The sequence below is a fragment of the Carassius gibelio genome, chromosome B22 (assembly GCF_023724105.1).
Source record: "Carassius gibelio isolate Cgi1373 ecotype wild population from Czech Republic chromosome B22, carGib1.2-hapl.c, whole genome shotgun sequence".
NCBI lineage: Eukaryota > Metazoa > Chordata > Actinopteri > Cypriniformes > Cyprinidae > Carassius > Carassius gibelio.
This window is the reverse complement of record NC_068417.1, coordinates 43,646,486-43,652,597: the sequence shown is the minus strand read 5'-3', so window position 1 is coordinate 43,652,597 and position 6,112 is coordinate 43,646,486. Positions and strand designations below refer to the sequence as shown.

Here is a 6,112-nt window from a genome sequence, read left to right as displayed (position 1 = left end):
TATATAATTCGTGAAATTTTCCAAAAAGATTAAAGCACCTGGTATTCCTAGGCAGTCTCTCATCAAAGTACTAACCAGACCTAAACCTGCTAAGATTCAGAGATCGGGCATTGACTCTATTTTTTGGCAAAATTATTATATACTAAGTGAAAAATGTCCAAAAGCTTACAGCACCTGGTATTCCCAGGCGGTCTCCCATCCAAGTACTAACCAGGCCCAAACCTGCTTAGCTTCCGAGATCAGACGAGATCGGGCATAGCCAGGTTGGTATGGCCGTAAGCGAAGTCTGCTGCAAAGAGAGGGCTATTTAAAGACCAGCCAATCTTATCGTCAGTACATTATATAAGTAGGAAAGAAAACCCAAAAGCTTAAAGCACCTGGTATTCCTAGGCAGTCTCTCATAAAAGTACTAACCAGACCTAAACCTGCTAAGATTCAGAGATCGGGCATTGACTCTTTTTTTTTTTTTTTTTTTTTTTTTTTTTATGAAAGATTATTATATAATTTGTGAAATTTTCCAAAAAGATTAAAGCACCTGGTATTCCCAGGCAGTCTCCCATCCATGTACTAAGCAGGCCCAAACCTGCTAATATTCAGAGATCGGGCATTGACTCTATTTTTTGGCAAAAGAAAACCCAAAAGCTTAAAGCACCTGGTATTCCTAGGCAGTCTCTCATCAAAGTACTAACCAGACCTAAACCTGCTAAGATTCAGAGATCGGGCATTGACTCTATTTTTTGGCAAAATTGTTATATACTAAGTGAAAAATGTCCAAAAGCTTACAGCACCTGGTATTCCCAGGCAGTCTCCCATCCATGTACTAACCAGGCCCAAACCTGCTAATATTCAGAGATCGGGCATTGACTCTATTTTTTGGCAAAAGAAAACCCAAAAGCTTAAAGCACCTGGTATTCCTAGGCAGTCTCTCATCAAAGTACTAACCAGACCTAAACCTGCTAAGATTCAGAGATCGGGCATTGACTCTATTTTTTGGCAAAATTATTATATACTAAGTGAAAAATGTCCAAAAGCTTACAGCACCTGGTATTCCCAGGCAGTCTCCCATCCATGTACTAACCAGGCCCAAACCTGCTAATATTCAGAGATCGGGCATTGACTCTATTTTTTGGCAAAAGAAAACCCAAAAGCTTAAAGCACCTGGTATTCCTAGGCAGTCTCTCATCAAAGTACTAACCAGACCTAAACCTGCTAAGATTCAGAGATCGGGCATTGACTCTATTTTTTGGCAAAATTATTATATACTAAGTGAAAAATGTCCAAAAGCTTACAGCACCTGGTATTCCCAGGCGGTCTCCCATCCAAGTACTAACCAGGCCCAAACCTGCTTAGCTTCCGAGCTCAGACGAGATCGGGCATAGCCAGGTTGGTATGGCCGTAAGCGAAGTCTGCTGCAAAGAGAGGGCTATTTAAAGACCAGCCAATCTTATCGCCAGTACATTATATAAGTAGGAAAGAAAACCCAAAAGCTTAAAGCACCTGGTATTCCTAGGCAGTCTCTCATAAAAGTACTAACCAGACCTAAACCTGCTAAGATTCAGAGATCGGGCATTGACTCTTTTTTTTTTTTTTTAATGAAAGATTATTATATAATTCGTGAAATTTTCTAAAAAGATTAAAGCACCTGGTATTCCCAGGCAGTCTCCCATCCATGTACTAAGCAGGCCCAAACCTGCTAATATTCAGAGATCAGGCATTGACTCTATTTTTTGGCAAAATTATTATAAACTAAGTGAAAAATGTCCAAAAAGCTCACAGCACCTGGTATTCCCAGGCGGTCTCCCATCCAAGTACTAACCAGGCCCAAACCTGCTAATATTCAGAGATCGGGCATTGACTCTATTTTTTGGCAAAATTATTATATACTAAGTGAAAAATGTCCAAAAAGCTTACAGCACCTGGTATTCCCAGGCGGTCTCCCATCCAGGTACTAACCAGGCCCAAACCTGCTTATCTTCCGAGATCAGACGAGATCGGGCATAGCCAGGTTGGTATGGCCGTAAGCAAAGTCTGCTGCAAAGAGAGGGCTATTTAAAGACCAGCCAATCTTATCGCCAGTACATTATATAAGTAGGAAAGAAATCCTAAAGCTTAAAGCACCTGGTATTCCTAGGCAGTCTCTCATCAAAGTACTAACCAGACCTAAACCTGCTAAGATTCAGAGATCGGGCATTGACTCTTTTTTTTTTGTTTTTTTTAATGAAAGATTATTATATAATTCGTGAAATTTTCCAAAAAGATTAAAGCACCTGGTATTCCCAGGCAGTCTCCCATCCATGTACTAACCAGGCCCAAACCTGCAAATATTCAGAGATCGGGCATTGACTCTATTTTTTGGCAAAATTATTATATACTAAGTGAAAAATGTCCAAAAGCTTACAGCACCTGGTATTCCCAGGCAGTCTCCCATCCATGTACTAACCAGGCCCAAACCTGCTAATATTCAGAGATCGGGCATTGACTCTATTTTTTGGCAAAAGAAAACCCAAAAGCTTAAAGCACCTGGTATTCCTAGGCAGTCTCTCATCAAAGTACTAACCAGACCTAAACCTGCTAAGATTGAGAGATCAGGGATTGACTCTATTTTTTGGCAAAATTATTATATACTAAGTGAAAAATGTCCAAAAGCTTACAGCACCTGGTATTCCCAGGCAGTCTCCCATCCATGTACTAACCAGGCCCAAACCTGCTAATATTCAGAGATCGGGCATTGACTCTATTTTTTGGCAAAAGAAAACCCAAAAGCTTAAAGCACCTGGTATTCCTAGGCAGTCTCTCATCAAAGTACAAACCAGACCTAAACCTGCTAAGATTCAGAGATCGGGCATTGACTCTATTTTTTGGCAAAATTATTATATACTAAGTGAAAAATGTCCAAAAGCTTACAGCACCTGGTATTCCCAGGCGGTCTCCCATCCAAGTACTAACCAGGCCCAAACCTGCTTAGCTTCCGAGATCAGACGAGATCGGGCATAGCCAGGTTGGTATGGCCGTAAGCGAAGTCTGCTGCAAAGAGAGGGCTATTTAAAGACCAGCCAATCTTATCGCCAGTACATTATATAAGTAGGAAAGAAAACCCAAAAGCTTAAAGCACCTGGTATTCCTAGACAGTCTCTCATAAAAGTACTAACCAGACCTAAACCTGCTAAGATTCAGAGATCGGGCATTGACTCTTTTTTTTTTTTTTAATGAAAGATTATTATATAATTCGTGAAATTTTCCAAAAAGATTAAAGCACCTGGTATTCCCAGGCAGTCTCCCATCCATGTACTAAGCAGGCCCAAACCTGCTAATATTCAGAGATCAGGCATTGACTCTATTTTTTGGCAAAATTATTATAAACTAAGTGAAAAATGTCCAAAAAGCTCACAGCACCTGGTATTCCCAGGCGGTCTTTCATCCAAGTACTAACCAGGCCCGAACCTGCTTAGCTTCCGAGATCAGACGAGATCGGGCATAGCCAGGTTGGTATGGCCGTAAGCGAAGTCTGCTGCAAAGAGAGGGCTATTTAAAGACCAGCCAATCTTATCGCCAGTACATTATATAAGTAGGAAAGAAAACCCAAAAGCTTAAAGCACCTGGTATTCCTAGGCAGTCTCTCATAAAAGTACTAACCAGACCTAAACCTGCTAAGATTCAGAGATCGGGCATTGACTCTTTTTTTTTTTAATGAAAGATTATTATATAATTCGTGAAATTTTCCAAAAAGATTAAAGCACCTGGTATTCCCAGGCAGTCTCCCATCCATGTACTAACCAGGCCCAAACCTGCAAATATTCAGAGATCGGGCATTGACTCTATTTTTTGGCAAAATTATTATATACTAAGTGAAAAATGTCCAAAAAGCTTACAGCACCTAGTATTCTCAGGCAGTCTCCCATCCATGTACTAACCAGGCCCAAACCTGCTAATATTCAGAGATCGGGCATTGACTCTATTTTTTGGCAAAATTATTATATACTAAGTGAAAAATGTCCAAAAAGCTTACAGCACCTGGTATTCCCAGACGGTCTCCCATCCAGGTACTAACCAGGCCCAAACCTGCTTATCTTCCGAGATCAGACGAGATCGGGCATAGCCAGGTTGGTATGGCCGTAAGCGAAGTCTGCTGCAAAGAGAGGGCTATTTAAAGACAAGCCAATCTTATCGCCAGTACATTATATAAGTAGGAAAGAAAACCCAAAAGCTTAAAGCACCTGGTATTCCTAGGCAGTCTCTCATAAAAGTACTAACCAGACCTAAACCTGCTAAGATTCAGAGATCGGGCATTGACTCTTTTTTTTTTTTTTTATGAAAGATTATTATATAATTCGTGAAATTTTCCAAAAAGCTTACAGCACCTGGTATTCCCAGGCAGTCTCCCATCCATGTACTAAGCAGGCCCAAACCTGCTAATATTCAGAGATCGGGCATTGACTCTAATTTTTGGCAAAATTATTATATACTAAGTGAAAAATGTCCAAAAAGCTTACAGCACCTGGTATTCCCAGGCAGTCTCCCATCCATGTACTAACCAGGCCAAAACCTGCTAATATTCAGAGATCGGGCATTGACTCTATTTTTTGGCAAAAGAAAACCCAAAAGCTTAAAGCACCTGGTATTCCTAGGCAGTCTCTCATCAAAGTACTAACCAGACCTAAACCTGCTAAGATTCAGAGATCGGGCATTGACTCTATTTTTTGGCAAAATTATTATATACTAAGTGAAAAATGTCCAAAAGCTTACAGCACCTGGTATTCCCAGGCGGTCTCCCATCCAAGTACTAACCAGGCCCAAACCTGCTTAGCTTCCGAGATCAGACGAGATCGGGCATAGCCAGGTTGGTATGGCCGTAAGCGAAGTCTGCTGCAAAGAGAGGGCTATTTAAAGACCAGCCAATCTTATCGCCAGTACATTATATAAGTAGGAAAGAAAACCCAAAAGCTTAAAGCACCTGGTATTCCTAGGCAGTCTCTCATAAAAGTACTAACCAGACCTAAACCTGCTAAGATTCAGAGATCGGGCATTGACTCTTTTTTTTTTTTTTTTAATGAAAGATTATTATATAATTTGTGAAATTTTCTAAAAAGATTAAAGCACCTGGTATTCCCAGGCAGTCTCCCATCCATGTACTAAGCAGGCCCAAACCTGCTAATATTCAGAGATCAGGCATTGACTCTATTTTTTGGCAAAATTATTATAAACTAAGTGAAAAATGTCCAAAAAGCTTACAGCACCTGGTATTCTCAGGCAGTCTCCCATCCATGTACTAACCAGGCCCAAACCTGCTAATATTCAGAGATCGGCATTGACTCTATTTTTTGGCCAAATTATTATATACTAAGTGAAAAATGTCCAAAAAGCTTACAGCACCTGGTATTCTCAGGCAGTCTCCCATCCATGTACTAACCAGGCCCAAACCTGCAAATATTCACAGATCGGCATTGACTCTATTTTTTGGCCAAATTATTATATACTAAGTGAAAAATGTCCAAAAAGCTTACAGCACCTGGTATTCTCAGGGAGTCTCCCATCCATGTACTAACCAGGCCCAAACCTGCTAATATTCAGAGATCGGGCATTGACTCTATTTTTTGGCAAAATTATTATATACTAAGTGAAAAATGTCCAAAAAGCTTACAGCACCTGGTATTCCCAGGCGGTCTCCAATCCAGGTACTAACCAGGCCCAAACCTGCTTATCTTCCGAGATCATACGAGATCGGGCATAGCCAGGTTGGTATGGCCGTAAGCAAAGTCTGCTGCAAAGAGAGGGCTATTTAAAGACCAGCCAATCTTATCGCCAGTACATTATATAAGTAGGAAAGAAATCCAAAAGCTTAAAGCACCTGGTATTCCTAGGCAGTCTCTCATCAAAGTACTAACCAGACCAAAACCTGCTAAGATTCAGAGATCGGGCATTGACTCTTTTTTTTTTTTTTTAATGAAAGATTATTATATAATTCGTGAAATTTTCTAAAAAGATTAAAGCACCTGGTATTCCCAGGCAGTCTCCCATCCATGTACTAACCAGGCCCAAACCTGCAAATATTCAGAGATCAGGCATTGACTCTATTTTTTGGCAAAATTATTATATACTAAGTGAAAAATGTCCA

At 40.4% G+C, this 6,112-nt stretch overlaps 8 non-coding genes across 8 annotated transcripts; all 8 read right to left on the bottom strand.

Annotated features, from left to right (window-relative positions):
• Positions 1-162: 162 nt before the first annotated feature.
• LOC127997106 (5S ribosomal RNA) lies at positions 163-281 on the bottom strand. Its single transcript, XR_008169984.1, has one exon. It is a non-coding gene; the product is annotated as a 5S ribosomal RNA (ribosomal RNA).
• A 1,001-nt stretch (positions 282-1,282) lies between these two features.
• LOC127994624 (5S ribosomal RNA) lies at positions 1,283-1,401 on the bottom strand. The gene has a single exon (XR_008167602.1). It is a non-coding gene; the product is annotated as a 5S ribosomal RNA (ribosomal RNA).
• A 503-nt stretch (positions 1,402-1,904) lies between these two features.
• LOC127994565 (5S ribosomal RNA) lies at positions 1,905-2,023 on the bottom strand. The gene has a single exon (XR_008167546.1). It is a non-coding gene; the product is annotated as a 5S ribosomal RNA (ribosomal RNA).
• An 874-nt stretch (positions 2,024-2,897) lies between these two features.
• On the bottom strand, positions 2,898-3,016 carry LOC127997095 (5S ribosomal RNA). Its single transcript, XR_008169973.1, has one exon. It is a non-coding gene; the product is annotated as a 5S ribosomal RNA (ribosomal RNA).
• Positions 3,017-3,381: 365 nt separating this feature from the next.
• On the bottom strand, positions 3,382-3,500 carry LOC128004854 (5S ribosomal RNA). The gene has a single exon (XR_008177529.1). It is a non-coding gene; the product is annotated as a 5S ribosomal RNA (ribosomal RNA).
• A 499-nt stretch (positions 3,501-3,999) lies between these two features.
• LOC127995575 (5S ribosomal RNA) lies at positions 4,000-4,118 on the bottom strand. The gene has a single exon (XR_008168517.1). It is a non-coding gene; the product is annotated as a 5S ribosomal RNA (ribosomal RNA).
• A 618-nt stretch (positions 4,119-4,736) lies between these two features.
• On the bottom strand, positions 4,737-4,855 carry LOC127997083 (5S ribosomal RNA). Its single transcript, XR_008169962.1, has one exon. It is a non-coding gene; the product is annotated as a 5S ribosomal RNA (ribosomal RNA).
• A 776-nt stretch (positions 4,856-5,631) lies between these two features.
• Positions 5,632-5,750, bottom strand: LOC128004407 (5S ribosomal RNA). Its single transcript, XR_008177098.1, has one exon. It is a non-coding gene; the product is annotated as a 5S ribosomal RNA (ribosomal RNA).
• Positions 5,751-6,112: the final 362 nt, after the last annotated feature.